Below are 20,000 nucleotides of genomic sequence, written 5' to 3'. Positions count from 1 at the left end.
ATCCGTGCAATACGGTGTTTAATATTGAGCCGTTTAAAGCCAGCTTGCGGTCGCAGAACATCGGCACTGTCGGTCGTTCTCCTTAACGGTTATTGGCTCGCAGTAATTCTCTAATCTCTGCTGTCAGCGGCTTCTGTGTTTCCGTTTCAATATGGCCGTCCTCCGGATTACGATGGAGGGTCACCATCACCTTCCTCCTCCTTCTCAACCTATCCTCTCTTCCAAATGTTCTAGGCAACTGCCAGTGAAACTTGATTACTTCGAGGCTTATCGAATCACGCGGCCAGGAAATGAGATGAATTTAAGGACATACGCCAGTCTCCACAAATAATCTCGTCTTCTACGTTTCTAGGCCGTCGGCTAAACGAGTATGGTCTATTTCACCGAAAATGCTACCCATTATACCTTCCGTATTACGTAGAAACTTAATCTATCGGAACTCCAACGAAATTCAAGTTTTAAACCGTTATTGCAGTTCGTGAAGCACCGCTCGCTAACAAAATTTCCGACTGATGTCAGACGCGTGGCCATGCTTATGAGCATATACCTATCTAATAGATTGCGTGCCGTTCGTTCCTTCTTTGAATAATGCTCTTTCACACTAAACGAATTTGTTTTATGACCGTAAATTATCTTCCAAATGATTGCCTCGTTATTCATCGATGACGCCAAAAGAGAACGATTCCAAAACGCAAGGTAAATGACCTTATCGTTATAAGCGTTCCGGTATTTACCGATAGTAGAATATTGGATCGAAGTGTTTGCCTTGCTCGACATTGACCAGTAATAGGTGCACGAATATATTACTTGATCCTACTTCAAATATCCCTTAAGCCTGATTTAAGCACCTATCTCTAAAAGCATATTCATGACACTGAATACTGATCATTGCATATCGTGTAACGCGGTTCGAGCCCGACTATGCTTTATTTTAGTTGGAATAATTGAATATCGGGCAACGATCTGTGAGGAAAGGTAGAAGCTAGTTTGATCGGGTAAATAAACGATAATGTCGGTTAACGAGCATTAATAATTTCGATAGAAATTCCTTCATAACTTATTATCTCGACGATCTTCGTAACTTCTTCGATATAGTTGATTATTAAACAACCTGAGAAACGACCTATATCACTTAGAGAACAATTCAATCTAATCGGTTAGATTAATTTTCGAATGCGAAACGTTTCCTCTGAAGTATTTAAATGTTACATTACGTTTACGAAGGAAACGATCCAATTAAAAACTTCTCGAAAACGTCGATTCTCATAAAGGAAAAGCTATCACCTCGTAGAGCAGCCATAGGCTAACGTATCAGGAAAGTTCTAACTAGCGCGACTACATGTACTTCGTTTACGTCGCAAACTCATTTTCGAGTAAGAGTAGATCGAAAAAAGGTATGGTAGAAAAAGAAGAAGAAAAGAAGAAGAAGAAGAAGAACAGGAAAAAGAAGGAAAAGTAAGAGAAGAAGCGACGTGGATCCCATGGTAAGCATATAGATCATCGGGTTTCATGAAATTTATCAGGAGACTTCTTTAATACGCGAGGTACGAGGTCCCACGTACTTTTCGTCGTCGGGGACGCATCGTCGGCCTTAAAAGTACGAGAGCTAGAACAAATTTATCACTCGGACGAGATCCGTTGAGAGAACGAGACTTTTCGTAATCCACGTTAAAGAGAAAGAGGTACCATGTCTTGTTGAAGAAGAGAAGCAGAGGAAAGAAATAGAAGAAGGTCTTTCTGTTCGGGATAGAGTGTGCGAATTCTTTGGAAACGAGCTGAAGCGTAAGAGCTAAAGAGAAATAGTTAGAAAATGGGTCGGCGAGGGGGTAGGGGGGGGACGGTTGAAGAGAGAGAGAGAGAAAGGAAAAAAGGTAGAAAGAAGTGACAAAAGAAAATGTCGATATTTTCAGTAGGTTGGTTCATAGCGAACGTTCATTACGTCGAACATATCCTTGAAGTTTGATATCAAGAACGACCGCGAGACGAAGTAGGTTTACTATGAAGGGAAACAGGGAAACAGAGAGTCCGGTATGGTATTGGTTCACCATGGTCCCAGCAAATTTCTATCTTCTGTTCCGGCGTTCAACTATCCTTGATTCCTAAGCAAGAAATTCAAATAATCTTTCCTCGTCTTTCTCTATCACTTCGTCTCGTTTTATCCCAAAACCGAGCACGTTTCTGTTTCTCCGTTTTGGTTGCATCCCAATGTATTGGAATTCACTTTGGGGGTAGAATTAGATGGGGTCGGGGTGGACTAGAACGGTCCGACAGCTTGGGTTCCTATAGACTGCAGAGAAATAGAAGTCACGTGAGAGAGAGAGATAGAGATAGAGAGAGAGAGAGAGAGAGAGAGAGAGAGAGAGAGAGAGATATATTCAGCGCAGAAGACTATAGTGGAAGCTGGTGACTGTTAGGGTAGGAATAAGTGAAAGCGAGATAGGGAGAGAGAGAGAGATAGCAAGAGAAGGTGCAGAATAGTCGAGCGACGAGGCTTTACGATGATGGGGAACTTCGACCATAAAAGCCAACGCAAGACTATGCGCAATTCCTCTACCTCTCCTTTCACCCTCTTCTCTTTTTGTCCTCTTTCTTTTTTTCTTTTTGTTTCCAGTATAATCTTTTCCACTCGACAAGAGATCTCACCGAGATCGCACGCGTTCTCCCAAAAATAAATGACGAAAATTTATCTAACAATCTCGAATCTTTTGTCTCATTATTCTATTTATCTTTTTTTAACGAAATCCATTTAGCTTCTAATTGTTGTAATCAACTTTTTTGTGTCGATCAATAAGAATAAAATGTTACCGTGTGTTTGTATTATCAAATGAAATATATTTTTAATCATCCGGTCATTCATGAAGTATGTATTCTACTCGAGGTTACGTATATTACATAGTACATGGTGTACGCTAGAGGGCTACCATGCAGTTGGATACCTCGAACCTGCGTATGTATGACATGTATATATCTACATACATCGTCGTGTTACGTCAACTAGGTAACGGAATGCAGATTGCGGTCCGGCAACTGACCATAGTTACCATAGGAAGGGAACATACTGGAGTTAAAGGGGACGACGGTGGCACGTTATTCCACCGTAACAATCCCAAGGGATTATCAGTCGATTGAGAGAAGCGACAAATAGAGGGAGAGAGAGAGAGAGAGAGATAGGTAGTGAGAGAGAATTATTTTTAAAGAGACCAAGTCGAGTTGCCAACAATTGCGGTTCATCTTTACTCGATCATCCTTTCATTGTATCTATTCTGCATTATGGTATGGTAAACTAGGAACGTTTCAACGTTTCGTAGAAGCAAAGTGCGAGAAATTCGTAGATGAAAATGGCACACGAAATGATTCGCAATTTTCGTAATACGCGTAGGACTTAGAGTAAATAGTTCTTAAGCATCGACTGAGCAGAAACTGGCTCACGAAGAGACAGTTCGCAGATTCTGCTTCTCACGTCTGCGATATTCGCTAGCGACGCTAAATCCCAGGAAATTGAACCCTCGGGGCCATCGCCTTCGTGCAGTCGATCGATCGATGCGTAACACCGTCATCCAGATCCTTCGTATTATGTGAACGTTGAACAGCTCGTTCATCGTTTTAGGAAATATAATGTGTAAAGCATAGTTGAAAATTGTTTTGAAACTCCTAAGTTTCATTTTGGAAACTTGTTATGTTATATATACAAACCCTATGTGTTTAATTATACAATATCGAGAATATCGTTTAAAAATGAAAAGATTAATGAATTTTTTCTCCCTAAAATATTACCAAAACGTGTTCTTACAATGATCACGAGTTTATTCTCGACTTTAGAAGAAACTATATTGTTATGCTTATTAGAATGCCGAACATAAACGAGAGTTTGTACAATAGTAAGAGATTAATGATCAACGAACTCTCCCCGTATATTTCTCATGACATGAAATTCTGACAAGCAACAAAGCTGTTAAAATAGTTGGAGTAAACTGCATTATGTTACTGTTACAACATTACACGTAGAAATAGTGTTCGTTTCTATGCCAGAGCGAAATAATTCATAAGAAAATCTTTTGAGAAAAAAATCTTATTATATTTCTATTCAAGATTATAACGTTCTAGTTCATCCGTAGATATTAGAAGATTATTTCTCTTGATCCACGATAATAACCAAATTATTATCGAAAAATTCCACTATCTACGTTCGACGTTTCAATAAGAATTCGAATATTTAAAAGTCGCAATTTCGAATTGTCAAGTAGAGATGAAAATGATTTGAGACGAGAACTGAGAGGGATAAGCATCGATTCTTTCTTCCATGATGGAAACTGCAATTTTCATCGGTAGCTGAAAGATCCTTGGGTATCTTAGAAAACGCATTGCTAGGATTAATGAGTCGAGTTGAGTTCGTCATGTGTCAGGGCGCGCGTAACGTGACTAACGACGCGAGAAAAGAACGGAGGAAATAGAAAAGAAAGAAAGAAAGAAAGAAAAAAAAAAAGATAAGAAAATAGAAGAAAAATAGGTGAGAAAGATTCGTTCACTTTCTTTCGACTGTAGGACGACTCCTTTCGAATGCAGACACAGTGCTACTCGTTTGTTTAAAATAAAATACTCCGCGATATCTTGTAGACAGGTAGATAGTAGGAAAGCAAGCCTGGATTTTCCTTAGATTTATGTTCCTGAAGATTTTAGCTTCTTACCTGGCCTGGATGTCTCGGGACAATCTTTTGAGTCAAGGTTTAAAAAGATACTTCGGCAAATCTTTTATCATGTTACTTAGTTAGAATTTTGTATTACGGCAATATAATAATATATGTATGTATTTCATCGTTTGAAAAATATCCACGCGATTTCGGTCATAAATCTAAATCTTTTGTAATATTCCAAAATCATGTGATAAAGAAGAAAAAGGATAAAATAAAGAAAGAAAGAAGGAAGAAAAAAAAAAAAACGTTCCCTAGGTAAACTTAGTTCGGCCGACATTTTAATTCGGAACCGTGTAGAGAACGTCTTCGCCACGTCGCACCAAAAATATTGTCTCCCATTCGCGATTGAGTTGTAGAAAAAGGAGATGGAGAAAGAGAAAAAGAGAAATTATTTTCCCGAGTCGAGTAAAAAAAGAGAAATAGGTGCGAGCCCGCGCTGAAAATGCATGGAAGAAAGTTTCGTTCGGGTTTCCTCTGTTCCCGTAAAACTTACTTTCAACCACGCCCTAGAGTCTTCGCCGGGAGCAAATATCGCTATAGCCGGAAGGGTCGGAAAGTTTTGATTGTTCGAAAGTACCAAAATTCAGAATTCTTTATTTAGCGCGACGTATTTTTACTCGATTCTACGACAACTATAAAATGCTTTACATATCGGAAACAATAATTTTCTTTCTTTCATTTTTTTCTTTCTCTCTCTCTCTCTCTCTCTCTCTCTCTCTCTCTCTCTTTTGAACCAATTTACAAGCGCGTTTTTTTCCTCTTTCTTTTCTTTCCTTTTTTTTCTAAAATTTAATCTGATCGAGAAAATTCGCAAACGAAATAGAGTACTCGAAAAAGGTAATCTAAAAAGAAAAAGAAAAGATTTCGGTTCCAGATTACATAGGTACGTTCTCATGCGTTTTTCGACCGTAGTAAGTCGTCAAAGAGATGAAAGCATCCCAACTTCGTGAACAAAACGACCACCTTTATTTTCTTTAAGATTGAAGCATAAGATCTGGGCTCGAGGAAGGAAAAAGCACGCTGTTCTATTATATTCCGTTGTTATAAATTCGAGTATGGTGAAGATATCTACTCGTGGTTGTGATAGTAAATTTCATTGCAGATCCGTTGCATCGAGGAAAGGAAGCGAAATGGTCCTTCGCTATGCATAAGTGATCCATATATTCGAAGTAGTGCACAAACTTGTCACTTTATTCGGTAACTACTCTGTCAAGTGACGCCTTACATGGATCCTTCTTTGCCTATCGCATAAACTCTACTTCCCAGTCCCTTCTCCTAGACTAGCGTGACCTACGACATCATCGTTTCGTGGCTGCTTCCTTCTCGTATAAACGAACGAAAAGAAGGAATGGGGAGTTGTATCGTACGGTTACGCTCATGCCTTTAAATCCTTCCGAGTGAACGGTGCCACCGTGAGGAACATACGACCGCGCAAACCACCCTCGGTGTTGTTCGCGCTAAGAGAGTGGAAGTAGCATCTATATATCCTCAGTCACGACACTACTTTCTCCCTCTTTCCACACTCTACTTTCGTCTTTCCATTCCTCTTTACTCTTTTCATTTCTCTCTCTACTTTTTTCTTTTCTTTTCTTTTCTTTTCTTTTCTTTTCTTTTTCTTTTTCTTTTTCTTTTTCTTTCTTTCGGTGTACCTTTTCAGATTTATTTATCGTCCGCCTCGAATCTTTGTCCCCGCCGACTATTCCTTACCGGGGTGTACAGAATTTGTCCAACCTCTGCCCTACTCAACCGCAAATTCGACGATCCCTTGGTTCCCTTTTCTCTCTACGACGAATTTTTATCGAATATACTCCCACTCTCTTTCTCTTTCTTTTTATCATCATTCTTCTCAATTGGGTTTCACAATACTTTGATGTGTCTGAACTGGCGAGGGCAAATTTATCATAAAAAAAAAAAAGAACACAATATTATTGGTACGTTAGATTACTTGGGAGTTTTTCTACTTCGATAAACTCCATGGGGGAGAAAGGGCGAGGATGGTTTTACTCTTTGCCAATGTTAAATTAGTTTTTTAAATAACAATGCAAGACCCTCGCGTGTGATACGACTGGTACAATAAAACCTTGTTACCGAGACGTGCGTGTAGACAATTTCTTGGAACGTGTTATTTGGATTACGCAGCAATCGAAAGTACATGAAACCCTATGTCTATATCGTACCTTAATGTTCTTTACGTTAACGTCACTTTTACAAAAACTTTTTACAATGACCACATAAGTTTCCTCGAATAAAAATATATCAAAGAGTTTAAAATAAGAAAGTTGAATAAAAAGGTAAGTGGAATAGAGAAAGAGGAAATAAAAAAGAAAAAAAAGAAGAAAAAAAAAAGAAATAGAAAAAGAGAGGGTAGCGGACCATAGATTAGAAGGCACGTCAATCCAAAGTAGTACCAAAAAGTAAGGACGGTTTTCCCGATATTTTTCCTTTTACCCAAAGTCGCGGAGCGAGAGATCGGGAATACAATACGTATGAGCCAGGTATAATACATCGAATCGAGACGAAATGCCTTTTCACAAGTTCTTTTGAGCTTTCAAAGCTCGGAACAATATCTGACTTGAGATTGGGGTCGCGGGAAGTCCCTCGGGTAAGAAGTGTTATCTACGTTTCCCCAAGCCCGAAACGAGAGAGACCTCACTCCCCGCCTACAAGCATTCAGACCACCTTCAACCCCTTTTGCCGACCAAGCACTCACCTCCCATTTTAATCACTACTTCTGATAGCCTCGCCGATTGGATCGGGGACCTTTCCGTACACCCGGTGTACAGTTACAGTTCTGAAAGGCGAAGGCATTTTACAACGTGCTAACCTCACGTTATTTTAAGGATTATAATTATATATTATATATATAGATATATAGATATATAGATATATATATATCTTCTATCGTAGCTAACAACAAGCAACCAAGTCAAGTAATTATACTTCTCGTTCTGGGCTCATGGACAAATTTGAAATACATATTTTATTTCTTTTGCTGATTGAATTCACGAAACATTTGATTTTTCTCTCTCTCTTTCTCTCTTTTTCTTTTTTTTTTATTGCATCACATTGTCGCACCAATACCATCATATCGATTCGCATATTTGCTATACATTTAATGAAAAGATATTGAATTTTTGGTTTTTTTCTTTTTTTTTTTTAGATACAGAAAATTTTTGTCGATCATTCAATAAACGACGGGAATTCGGTTCTTTCTCGAAAGAATTTCCATAGAAGGTTGTAAATTTTCTGCAGATGCCTATTCACATTCTACGAAATGCATACCAACGACTAATTTAATATGTATTTAATGTCACATTTTGTCTATTTATAGAGTTGCGATTTATCATTGCATTTGATAGAAAATTGTTGTTATATATAAAGGTTTATCTCATTTTATTCTAATTTGTTGTTGTTGTTGTTGCAATCGATAATGAAAAGAGAGAAATACGAGATGTCGGTAATTTCTACGTATATTTCAGCATTTACTCATCCTATCATATCACTTTTCCAGAACTTTAATAATTCTTTTTGTACTTCATCAGTCTCAAATTTGTGGGGTCCCAGGAGAAACACCACCGATTCACGCTGGGCGTTAAACGTGTTAAACATCCTTCTTACTCTTTCCGGACATAAATTTATTAAGTTATTTAACTTACCCAATTATAGTTAGAACGTCCAAACAATGCGACTTTCGTTATGCGATTATACTCGGCTTGTATTTATCTCCCGCCAAGACGTATGCAAGTGTGCAATGTTTCCCCGAGTATTTTGGACAAGATGCGATAGCTTTCTTAGAGGTTGAAACACGGCGCGTATTGCTTTACCCGTTCCTAAGTTGGAACAATGGACGAACTTGCGAATTGTTCTAACGTTTATTATGCTCCGTGTTTCTATTCTGTCTCTGGGAACGTTCCAAGATAGAACGAGAAAGGGGAACGGACAGAAGAGAGATGTTGGAAGATTGAAAAATAAATATTGTAAAAGTACAGGAACATTTTCTCTTAGAATGTCGACTTACGAAAGGAAAACGAAAGAAAGAAAAAAAAAGAGAAAGAAGGAGAGCAATAGAGAGAGAGCGATAGGAGAGAGAGAGAGAGAGAGAGAACAATATTCCATCATACAAGGGTAGAAATTTCGCGAGAGGATTAATCACGTCGATGTAGCTCGATTATGAGGAGAGCTTAAAGGGAACACTCTCAGGTCGCTATTAAGCTCTCGATCGTTCAAGTACTTATTATTCACACAGGTCTAACAGTGGCAATTAAAATTTTCTACGATACGACGGGCACATGCCTCACGGGAATTTCATTTTATTGATATTTTTCTTACGCGTTAAGCGCCCCGGGAATTGCGATCTCTCGACTACTAAAAGCCCCCCCCACCCCTCCAAGCCCTCCTACCGCCAACTAACGTAAAACTAAAAATAACGCGTCTCTTTTATTCCGTTAATCGAATCTAACAGTATATCGCATCACTATAGAGATACCAATTAACGAAGAGAAACACTTTAATGTTTTCGCGTATGAGAATAGCGTGAAATGAAATAATACGCGATAATAAAAATTCAACTTATAATCACCGTATATAGGCATCGTAAACATTTAACGATATGGTAAAACTAAAATTATCGATTAATTTCGCGAAAATAATAATAATAATAATCTCCTTTCTTTTTTTATTTTCCTTTTTTTTTTTTTTTAATCGGAACGAACGAACGAACGAATGATATATTAACCGTAAAGGTCTAATTCGTCTAACCGACAAAGTTGACTTTAAATTGCCACTATGTTCCTTTCAACCGCTTTTCATGCGCTTGATTCGAGCCTTTACCGTCGCGCGAGAGTTTAAGCAAATCTTTTAATGAAAGAGCGGTCCAAAGTTTTCCGTGGCGTTCCAACGGAGCAGCTCACGATTCACTGGAATTTCCTAATAGCATCAAAATCTAATCTTCTAGTCGAAGGATGAGGAAGCAAGTGAAAGAGAGTGAGAGAGAGAAACAGAGAGAAACTCAAATAAGGCCCAAAGGCTTCCTTGATGCTTAGTGAGTTCCTTGTTATTGTTATTGAGATGTGTAGATAGCACATTTCAGTATAGTATAGATATATAATTATATGTATAACTGTAGGCAAGAGAGAAATAGGAGGAAGAGGAAGAGGAGGTGGAGGAGGAGGAGGTGGAAGAAGAGGGGGAAGAGGCAGAACAGAATGGATATACGATCTACAGCAGTTACCAAGGGAAATGGTTGACTAGGACTTGGTAAAGGGTGCAAGGTGGTGCAAGGGACGGATTTGGTGATGTAGTCAGTCTGAGATGTAGCCGCAAGCTATGCATATGGAATGCTCCCTCACGAGCCAGTGGTTTGAGAGGCGTTAACAGGGGGCTCCCTTGATCCAGGACTGTACTATCTTAATTAATTTACCTTTAGATTGAAAAATCTTAGGTAAAAATGTTACTTTAATTATTCATATATCAGCACCTTTTACAATATTTCAGTGCTTTCCTATTTCTTTAACGAATGTTTTCCACAACGAGATTACCTTGCTGTTATTTCCTTTCTCTTCTCTTTTTCTTTTTCTTTTCTTTTTCTCTTCTTATTCGTGCCATCGCTAAATCATTAACAGCGTTACGAGGTCATATGGAAATTTTTAATGCATTATGCAGTGGCCGCGTACCGCAAAGTTTACGAGCATTAGAGTTATTGAAAGTGTTGCTATAACTATTTAGGAAGAGCTAACTACTGAATTAACCGACCTCTCCTCTCCTTCTCAGAATGAAAGTTCACACCGTTAAGAAAGTTCATAAGTTTATATAGACTTTAATTTTACGTTGAACTTCATCCCTTAGCAAAATCGCTTTAGTTTTGTCTTACTTACACTTTCGCGGTCAGAGCGCGAAACGTTAAGAAGCTTTGAACGTTAAGATTGAGCGGTAAACGGTAGACGGCGCTTATGCTAGAAAAGTAACGTAATGAAACTTAATTTTCATGCTATTCTGGTCACGCTGAAAAAGGAACTAAGGAAAGAAGGAACTTGAATCTTCTCCAATTTCGTAGTTCTATTTGATACTATCAAAATCTTATCTATGTCGAAACGGACAGGTGAGATTTACCGCGTCTAGAATTTAAGCGTTAGACTCCTCGGATATTTGCTTTGAGCGCGAACTTTCGTATAGAACGTGACGTAGTAGTAAAGTGTCGTCTGTAAAGAGAATTTTAAGTTAACGCCGTTGGTGCATCGAAAATTCATCGTTTTTCGCGAGCTAGCATCGTAGTCCTCGTCGTGTGTATATCTCGTTTTTATTATATATTCTCTGTAAGAGGTAACAAGCATCGTAGGGGGAGTAAGTATCGAACAGTTTTCTCTTTGAGAAAAAATCTACCGAAAGAATAAGGTGATTATTATTCTTCGTAGAATCGTAGGAAAAATAAACAAAACCAAAACCAAAAACACATTTATTAAAAAAGAATACCGATGACGATGCGATAAAAGATAAAATATAGTGATGGTAATGGTGGTGGTGGTGGTAATATTAGTTTGTCCCATAAGTTCCTTTCTTTCTTTCTATGCAACTTCAATTGTTGTTAAAGTTTGATTAACTGTGTTATATATGAACCTTACTTTGAAAGAGCTTTGAGACGACTGAAATCGATGCCATAAATGAACAATAGATAAACTTGCATGTCTACAAACATAACCAACTCGAAGTTATACATAGGGTGGCACGGAAAGAACTTATGGGACAACCCATAAGTTGTGCGCAGGGTAACTCAAGGACGCTCGACATCACTGGCCGTTCGACCACCCTCTCTACTACCCTTGCCACTACTACCACCACCACCACTACCATCTCGGGAAGGGTGGGCTCGTAGGGGTGAGCGGCGGTGGTGGTGGCGGCGGCGGCGGCGGCGGCAAGGGATGATTTTGGTTTGGTTCTCAGTCGTCACGACGGCAGCGCCCTGCCGGAGGCTCCAGTACGATCGCAGCATCACTTGCGGTGCTTTCGCGCGCGCGAATCTCTCTCTCTTTATCCGTCAGTCCAACTAACTACGGGAAACGGCTATTTCTTTACCCCCTTTTTTTTCTTCCCCGTTATATATAGATATATACATATATATATATGTATATATATATCTACCTGAGAAACGTGAAACGGTTTTCTCTTTTTTTTCTTTCGTCTAAATTCATCCCTTTTTCCACCCCCCCCACCCCACCGGGATTTTTTATTTTTCTCTTCTGCCCACTATTTTTTTTTTTTAATATTCACACTACTACTAGTACTACTATAATTACTACTACTACTACTACTTCCATCTTTCTTTCTTTCTTTCTTCCTTTCTTTCTTTCTCTCTTTTCTCTTCTTCCGCTTTTCGCAAAGAGACAGAGAAAGAGCTCGAACTCGAGCTCGAACACGAGAAAGAGAAAGGGTGAGAGAGAGAGAGGGGGCAGAGAGAGGAACAACAGATAAGAGGATAAAACGCGCGTGTTACGATAAGAGAGAAGAACGGTCAAAGAGGAAGAAAGAAAAGAGTTAACCCATATGAAATACAACGCAACGTGTTCCTAAATAGTATTGGATGATAAAAGCGTGTTAAGTGCAACAGATAAGATAATAAGAAGAGAAATTATAGTTAGTTAGTTACTCTTGAACTTATTTACTCTCGGTCATTTATTTACTTTGTTTTTTTTTCCTTTTTATTTTTTTATTATTATTATTATTATTATTATATATATTTCGTTTATACGATCATGTAACCCGCGAAGACGATGGGAAGAAAAGTGTTGTTGTTGTTGGAGTATCAGTATCATCATCATCATCATCATCATCATCATCGACGTGGACGACGCGGGATCGGACGATCGGATGTTTCTTCTTCGCGCCGAAATTCGCGAGAAGTTACGAGAACGTGGGTTGTTCGTCGATAAATTCCCTATATTCTTCCTAAGATTTTTATTCACATTCTCTATACATCTTATTCCTTTTGCTTCCAGCTATACTCCTTGTCGTAGCGTTTTATCAATGAAATTCTGGGACTTGGTCTCATCCAGATCCACCGTCGGATTGGTTCCACCAACGAAAAAATCCCCTTGAAAATTTGTTCGATTTATTTTAAATCCCCGTCCCATACTTATATATCATCCTGCCCTCTCCCCTCTGCCCAAATAAAAAGCAGTTTCATTGTTTGGTGTTATCGAGTGCGTTGCTACGTGAAATTAACAAGAATTCGTTTTCTTTCTTTCTCTCCTTGCCCCCCTTCCCCCAACTTCTTCACGGGAAGAGTGTAAGTGGACTTATTTGTGTGGATTTTTCGGTGTATACATATACGCTTATCTTTTATTCTCCAATTTTGGGAATAATTCGAAATAATTGTTCGAGCATTTAAGGGAAAAATAGTTCGTGTTACAATTGTGTCGGGACTAATACTATCGATTTTATCTATTTGAAATAATCAAAACAGTGTCGGTCGCGTTAATCAATTGATCGATCGATCGTGAAACATTTGCGTGAACAGTGTATTACTTATTGCGATAAGATCAAAATAAGAAAATAAATCAAAACTGTGGCGTTATTTGTCAACGTTAATATCATCTCTGAGGGAGTCAAATTACAGAAGGTTGGGGATGCGTGTGACTACGACGTGGGTAGTAGCTAACAACAACAACAACAACAATAACAACAAGAACGGATGTGCTCGTAAGAAGAAACGATTTCAAGGAGGATTCACCGGAAGCTCTGCTCGTATTCTTGCAAGCTTAACCGGGGGTTTAGTGAATTAAAGGTCAGTGCTTTGATAAAAGTGAATGGATCTTTCTTTGCATATCAAGTGCCACACGTCGTGTTCTTAACATCATCATTTTCATTGTTACAACGTTCTCGCACCATTTTCATTATACCCCCCTCCCCGGGTTCTTCCTCTTTTGTGTTTCCTGCTGAAATCGACAAAATTCGAAGAGAAAAAAGGAAGAAGAAAACGCGGAGGAACAGTTCTCTCTCTCTCTCTCTCTCTCTCTTTCTCTCTCACTCTCTAACGAGGTAAAGCCGCTTTTCTCCAACTATTTTCTTCGTTCTATACTTATCTGTTACTATTTCTTTTTTCTTTCCTTTTTTTTTTCTTATACCTTTGTCTCGTCGTCTTCCATCGCTCGATTCGTTTTACAAATCGATTTTCTTCTATCTATAACACAACTCTCTCTCTCTCACTCCTCGACGTAATCTTTTGGGAAAGCCACGAGAAGGCTTTTCAATTTCAAAGGATTCCAACGAAGTTTCGAGCTCGTTCAAACACTCCAAAGGTATATTTTCGAACGGACGAAAAGAATCCCTTGTATGGAGACCTCCTATGAGAGTCGTTCGGTTAGAAAAAGAGTGAGCTTTGAGTTCTAAGGTGTAATGGAACTTTAATTCTGTTTTATATAGAAATTCGATTGGTTTAACAGGTGTGTCAGACTTCATTTTATTCTTTCGAAGTAAGTATTGTTCATGTTACGAGTAATAAGTTTATTTCATTTTATAGTATATAGACTGGGTAATTTAACAATATTATTTATAAATTATAAATCAAAATCCATTTTTCAATAATATACACTACGATCTTTCCCACTTCGTCTTACTTCGAGCTTAGGATATCGATGTAATATCAAATAGAATTATAGCCATAATGTGATCCATTACTTGCACGTGTCCTAACGCCATCCATTTCTCAGATAGAAAATCTCGAAGTAGAATGTACGACGATTCTCTCTCTCACTCTCTCTCTTTCTCTCTCTCTCTCTCTCTCTCTCTTTCTTTCCCTTTTTCTTTCGATTTTCAAGACATATTTATGATCCCATTGAAGTTGCAACCATGTTCTATTTCTCTCATTTGTGACCACGTGATTTAGAAATCCATCGAGACTCTGTCTAATTTTTGTAGCAATCCCGTGTCCTAGGATGTAAATTAATATAGATTGAAGTAGCCACGTGTCTCTGACGCGGAACCAATGCGATCTTTTATATGAACGTTCAGTAGAAGAAGAAGAAGAAGAAGAAAAAAAGGAAAAAAAAGCGAGTAGGACTTTTCACCTCCTTTAGAATAAGTTTCCCCTAGAGAGGGAATCTTCTTTCAACGTCGCGTAAATTCATTTTCTACGGTGCGCAGCAACTATATACGAGGAACGAGGGAAGCATCGAAAAAAAAACAATTCCGGATGCTTCTTCAAGGACCGCCGACGGTACGGTACGGTACGGTACTGTGCCATACCGTTGCGGAGCCACCGATCGACGGGGGTGGCGGTACACCCTTAATGCATAATAATTAAATGGCCAGAGCACCCGATTTCGCTTTAGAAAAGTTCATTTCAATTTACAAACGGGTCGAGTTGATAATAATGTAACCACCCGTGGGCTAGAGGAAAAATTCAATTCCCGTTATCACGGACACAACCCTAATGGATTCGTCATAAAAGAATGTTGACCGTCATAAATGGAAAAAGAGTTTAAAATCCTTTAATCTGTTTTCACCACCACCACTACCATCGTCGTCGCGAGAGACCACCTCATCCGGACCGTAAAAGAAGAAGAAGAAGAAGAAGAAGAAGATGAGAAAGAAACGAATCAAAGAAGTGAAACCTCATTAAAATAAATACGATTCTCTAATTCACTCTCTGGAAAACAACGTTTCACCCGTAGGAAACCGATTACAGTCAAGTTATTTCGAATAATCATTACGTTTTCGGTATCACCAATAACGAGAGTTCCTTTATTTTAAACGATATAACAAAACTTGTATTTAAACTTTATACTTTTTTGGTAGAAGAAAACTAACGTTATTATTCCTGTGCTTTCGATCGGAATCGAACGTAACGAAATGTAATGAACGCGTGTTTGTACAGAGAAAAAAAAAAGGAACAAAAAAAAAACTAATGGCAGCACATGCTAGGATTTCTGTAACGAAAGGGATATAGGTAAAGGAAAATAAAACCATTAGAGAATTTATGGAAACGAGATCAATTAAAATGCTCGATGATGGTAAAATAACAAATGATATTTTCCTATTTGATTGTATGCAAGTATACGTGTAACGGGGTAATATGGCCGACGGTAAACCGTATCGACGTCGTTTTTCTTGGACAAGAATTGATCTCGTTGGAATAATAGAACTCGAATCTCACAAGAGCCGAGTCGAGTCGAGTCGAGCCGAGCCGAGAAGAAGGATCGTCGAGAAGATGATGCAGGAAGGGTTGAAGGGGGAAGGTGATAGTAGTAGTAGGTTACGATTGGTGAAACGGAGAAGAAGAAGAAGAAGAAGAAGAGGTCGACGGTGGGAGAGGGGAATCGAATAATGGGTGAATCTCGCGCAAAACTCGGATGATTGATGGAAGAAGCGAATGGAGGACAGAACGCGTGGGAGATGGTGGCGATGGTTCTGATGGTGGTGGTGGTGGTGATGGTGGGAAAAGATGGCACGAAAAACAAAAGGAAGAAAGGAAATATCTAAGTGTGTGTACGTGTGTGTAGAAAGGATGAGCGAGTTGTGTGTTGTGTGTGTGTTCGGAATAGGTCAGTATACACGTACATATACGTAGGATTTCTTCGATCGTATTCGAACGGCTCTCGATAATAACGATAGCAGTGTGACGTAGTGCGCTACTCCGTAGGTAGAAGAACCGTCGATCGTCCGTCTTTCGAATAATGAGATTTCTATCTTTTCGGAAAGGGAATATTTATCACTCGCGGATCGTAACGGGTAGGCGACTTCGTGCTACTAGCATCCATCCTACATTACGTTAGATCGTTCAATTTTCTTCGGAAAATGTAACGAGAAATAAGAATGAAGATACGTCGGATACACTTATTGTCATATATAATAACATTTTCTGCATTTTCGTATCGAAACACTGCATCTATCCGTCACTTTTCACTTATATGCATATATAATATATACTTACAAGTATATATCCATGTATACGTATATTATATTTATTCTCATTTCGCAACGGAAAATTCCCATTGAAAAATTCACGACCGTTACCATCTTTCTTTTCTCTGCGGTAATTTTTGACCTTCTTTTACGGTAGTAACATCCTTCCTGTATTTCTACGAACGATAAAAAAGTTACATACATACATACGTATATACATACATGCATACATTGTGCGTTGTTTCAAGTAAATTAGGGAGGACGATACTTAAGGGAAATATTCGTCGAGTTTATTCACTAACCGAGCAAGCTTAAATCAACCTAGGTATGTATTATACATACGTACACGTATACTCGTATACCTAGGTAAGATAATTTTTAATGGATTTAATATTACCCATATCTATTGTAGCTCATTTATTATTTTATTTGTCAAAATAATGAACGAAAAATAAAAAAGATAACTGCATGTAAAGAAAAATAAAAGAGAGAGAGAGAGAGAGAGAGAAAGAGATGAAACCGTTCTAGCTCTAGTATCGGTTAGCGATTTTACGATCCTCGACGTTACTGTACCATACGAAATAATCTTATCGGTTCGTCATCGATTTAACGACGAAACGATGCGGAGGAATCGACCATAACTTTTGGTATATGTCGGAATATCAAAATACGAGAGATATTATTGAAATCGATTACTTCCTCGTGCAATCTCGGAGAATTTCAATTTCAATTGGTTGTATTGGATAAATTCGTGGTTGTAATAAAAAAGAAAAGAAAAGAAAGGAAAAGAAAAAGAAAAGAAAAGGACGAAAGAAAAGAAAAGAAAAGAAAAATTGTACAAGAAAGTAAAGGGTATCTGTATCTCTTTCATTGAACGTATTCTCACGAAGAATGGAAAGTGCAACGTGTCGGGTTTGGACGAACGCGTTGACGAACGCGCTGTCGAAAGGGGGTTGGTGGAGAGGAGGAGGAGGTGGATCGCACGGTTAGAATATATAATATCTTTTATCGTTCGATATTTAACGAGATACGGCGGCAGAGTACGGGCACGCGGGATTAAACTAATCACTCACGGTTTCGGAACAGGCACAACGATTCTACACGTTTCGCATCGAAGGCCGATTAGCGCATTTGTCATGCAGCCGGAGTATCTCGGGTTCGAGCGTAACCCATTAAAGGGGAAGAGAGAGAGAGAGAGAGAGAGAGAGAGAGAGAGAGAGAGAGAGAGACAGAGACAGAGACAGAGAGATGAGTAGCACGAGTTCGTATGCAAGGACGACGACATACAATACAATGGCTGCACCCGTGCAAAGACGATGATTCGAACTCTCCTAAGTGAACGCCGTCCATGATCAATGGGAAGGATCATCCTATATATATATATATATATATATATATATTTTAGAGTAGGTGTTGTGGATGGGGAACCAAAGCGGTTCGTCATCCGTCGAAATTCTGCGCGTGACATTGTCCTCGGTTCCTCTTTCATCTCGTATCTCTACCTCACATACAAACATACACATACTCACATACATGTGTATACACATGCAGGGTCTTCCACTTTCAAGAGGGATTAATCTATAGCCATACACCACCAATGGGTGTTACCTCAATGCAATATGCAACTCGTATCCGCGAGGCTTACGGATTAATGAAGGATGACGAGAGAAATGACGGGTTTCACGCGTCCGAAATTACTACGAGCTCTCTCTCTCTCTCTCTCTCTCTCTTTCTCGTGCTAGTGCTCGTGCTCGTTCATCTCCAAGGTAGTAAGCTTTCACGCGTGAAACATCGTTCAATTGCGGAACGTTATGTGTATTACATCCAACACACATTACGCGTTTCGCGTTATGACGGAAAAGTACTGTTGTGCGGGGTATTATACCTCCCCCCTTCCCCCCCCCGACCGTATTCTTGAATTTGTCGCGCGTGTAAAGATCTCATTTGAAAGCGTCGGTATAAAGCTCTTCCTTTTCCCACCTTATTCTTTATTTTTTTCCCCCTTTTTTCCTTTTCCTTTTTTACCCTCCTCCTCGAGTAAATGGAAGACGAGAGAGAGAGAGAGAGAGAGAGTGGTAAAGAGATACACATTCTTTTGTGGATAGAAACGGACGGGAATACTTTGCTTCGTAAAAATGTTCGTGAAATTGTGTTGAATAGCTCATCGAACAAAAAGTCCGAGCGAGTCACTGTAGGAGAGGATAGCTGTCGGGAAAAAAAAGGAGAAAGCCTTTTTCCATTCTTTTGACGTTTTCATTGATAAAATATATTTCGTACGATGGAACGCGTAGTCATCGTTCTATCGTTTCGTATTCCTTCTTCCGCGAAAGTATCGACCGAACACGATCGTATCAAATTTGTTCATATACATGAATATTCAAAGATTGAAAATAATTGTCATTCGTTCGCGAATGTTCTTCGTATAACTTTGATTCGAGAAAACCTTTTCCTTCTTCTTCTTCTTTCAAGATAAAATAATTGTTCGATCTCATACCCATACGGTTTTCACTTTGTACGTAGATTATTCCGACGATTCGCGTACTTCCGTTTTATCGTGATACGTGTGCATAAATACAGGGTACATGGAGTGAAAAGTGCATATGAATTTCAAGAACATGACACGTACCTTCCACGGAAGAGGCCGTTTTATCCCCTTTTATTTGCACACGGCTCGTTAGAGGTTTACAAATGCGCCGCGTTCTCGCAACCTGTTTTTATCCCTCCATTCTTTTTTCATCCATCACCCCTTTGCTTCTTTTATTATTTTTTTCTCTCTCTCTATCTTCTTTTTCTTCATTTTGTTTTTCACTCTTCGACGAGCGATAACACAGCGTAGAGTAATATACATTACCAGGGTAAACAAGTATATTTGGAAATTTACGATAATTCGAGATTTTTATACGTGAGATATAATATACGCGTATATACCTATACATATATATTGTTTTCTTAATTTAAATGAAAATAAATTGTAATTAATTAATTAATAATCATAACGAGAAACACGATGAGAACGCGATACGAGCGTAACGAAATCTTCTACTCGATCAAATACGTATAATTATTCGATGTTTAATATCAGCATTATCAATAGTTACGTATTGTGTTTTCCGTAAAAAGAATTGTTAAAGTGTTGACCATTGCAGGTCAACCACCTCGAAAGAAGCATGCACTTGTGCTACTTTTTGTTTTTCCACGTTTTTAACTAGAGTACGAAACAGTCACAGAGGAAACTAAAGCTGAAACTAAAATATACCTTAGAAAAGTGGTCCGTCGAGTCAGACTAGACGTGGCATTCATAGAAGTCTCTTTGGAGGAATATTCCCATGAACGTCAGCACTTTACAATGGCGTAATGCACCGAACAACGACCAATGTTCTGCTAACTAAACAGTCCTAGTTTGTGAACACATCT

At 38.8% G+C, this 20,000-nt stretch overlaps 1 protein-coding gene across 7 annotated transcripts in view; it reads left to right on the top strand.

The window, feature by feature from the left end:
* Window positions 1-12,065: 12,065 nt before the first annotated feature.
* LOC106787890 (basement membrane-specific heparan sulfate proteoglycan core protein-like) overlaps window positions 12,066-20,000 on the top strand; it is a 152,820-nt gene continuing 144,885 nt past the window's right edge. For 3 of the 7 annotated variants that reach the window (XM_014750637.1, XM_014750640.1, XM_014750632.1), the window contains exon 1: window positions 12,066-13,467. The gene's annotated coding sequence lies outside the window, so the exon portion shown is untranslated. The remainder of the gene's footprint in view (window positions 13,468-20,000) is intronic. The other 4 variants (XM_014750635.1, XM_014750634.1, XM_014750633.1 and 1 more) reach the window with 4 other exon arrangements.

Source organism: Polistes canadensis, unplaced genomic scaffold, assembly GCF_001313835.1.
Source record: "Polistes canadensis isolate GaletaPanama2010 unplaced genomic scaffold, ASM131383v1 scaffold_119, whole genome shotgun sequence".
NCBI classification, from domain to species: domain Eukaryota; kingdom Metazoa; phylum Arthropoda; class Insecta; order Hymenoptera; family Vespidae; genus Polistes; species Polistes canadensis.
This window is presented reverse-complemented; position numbering and strand designations above follow the sequence as displayed.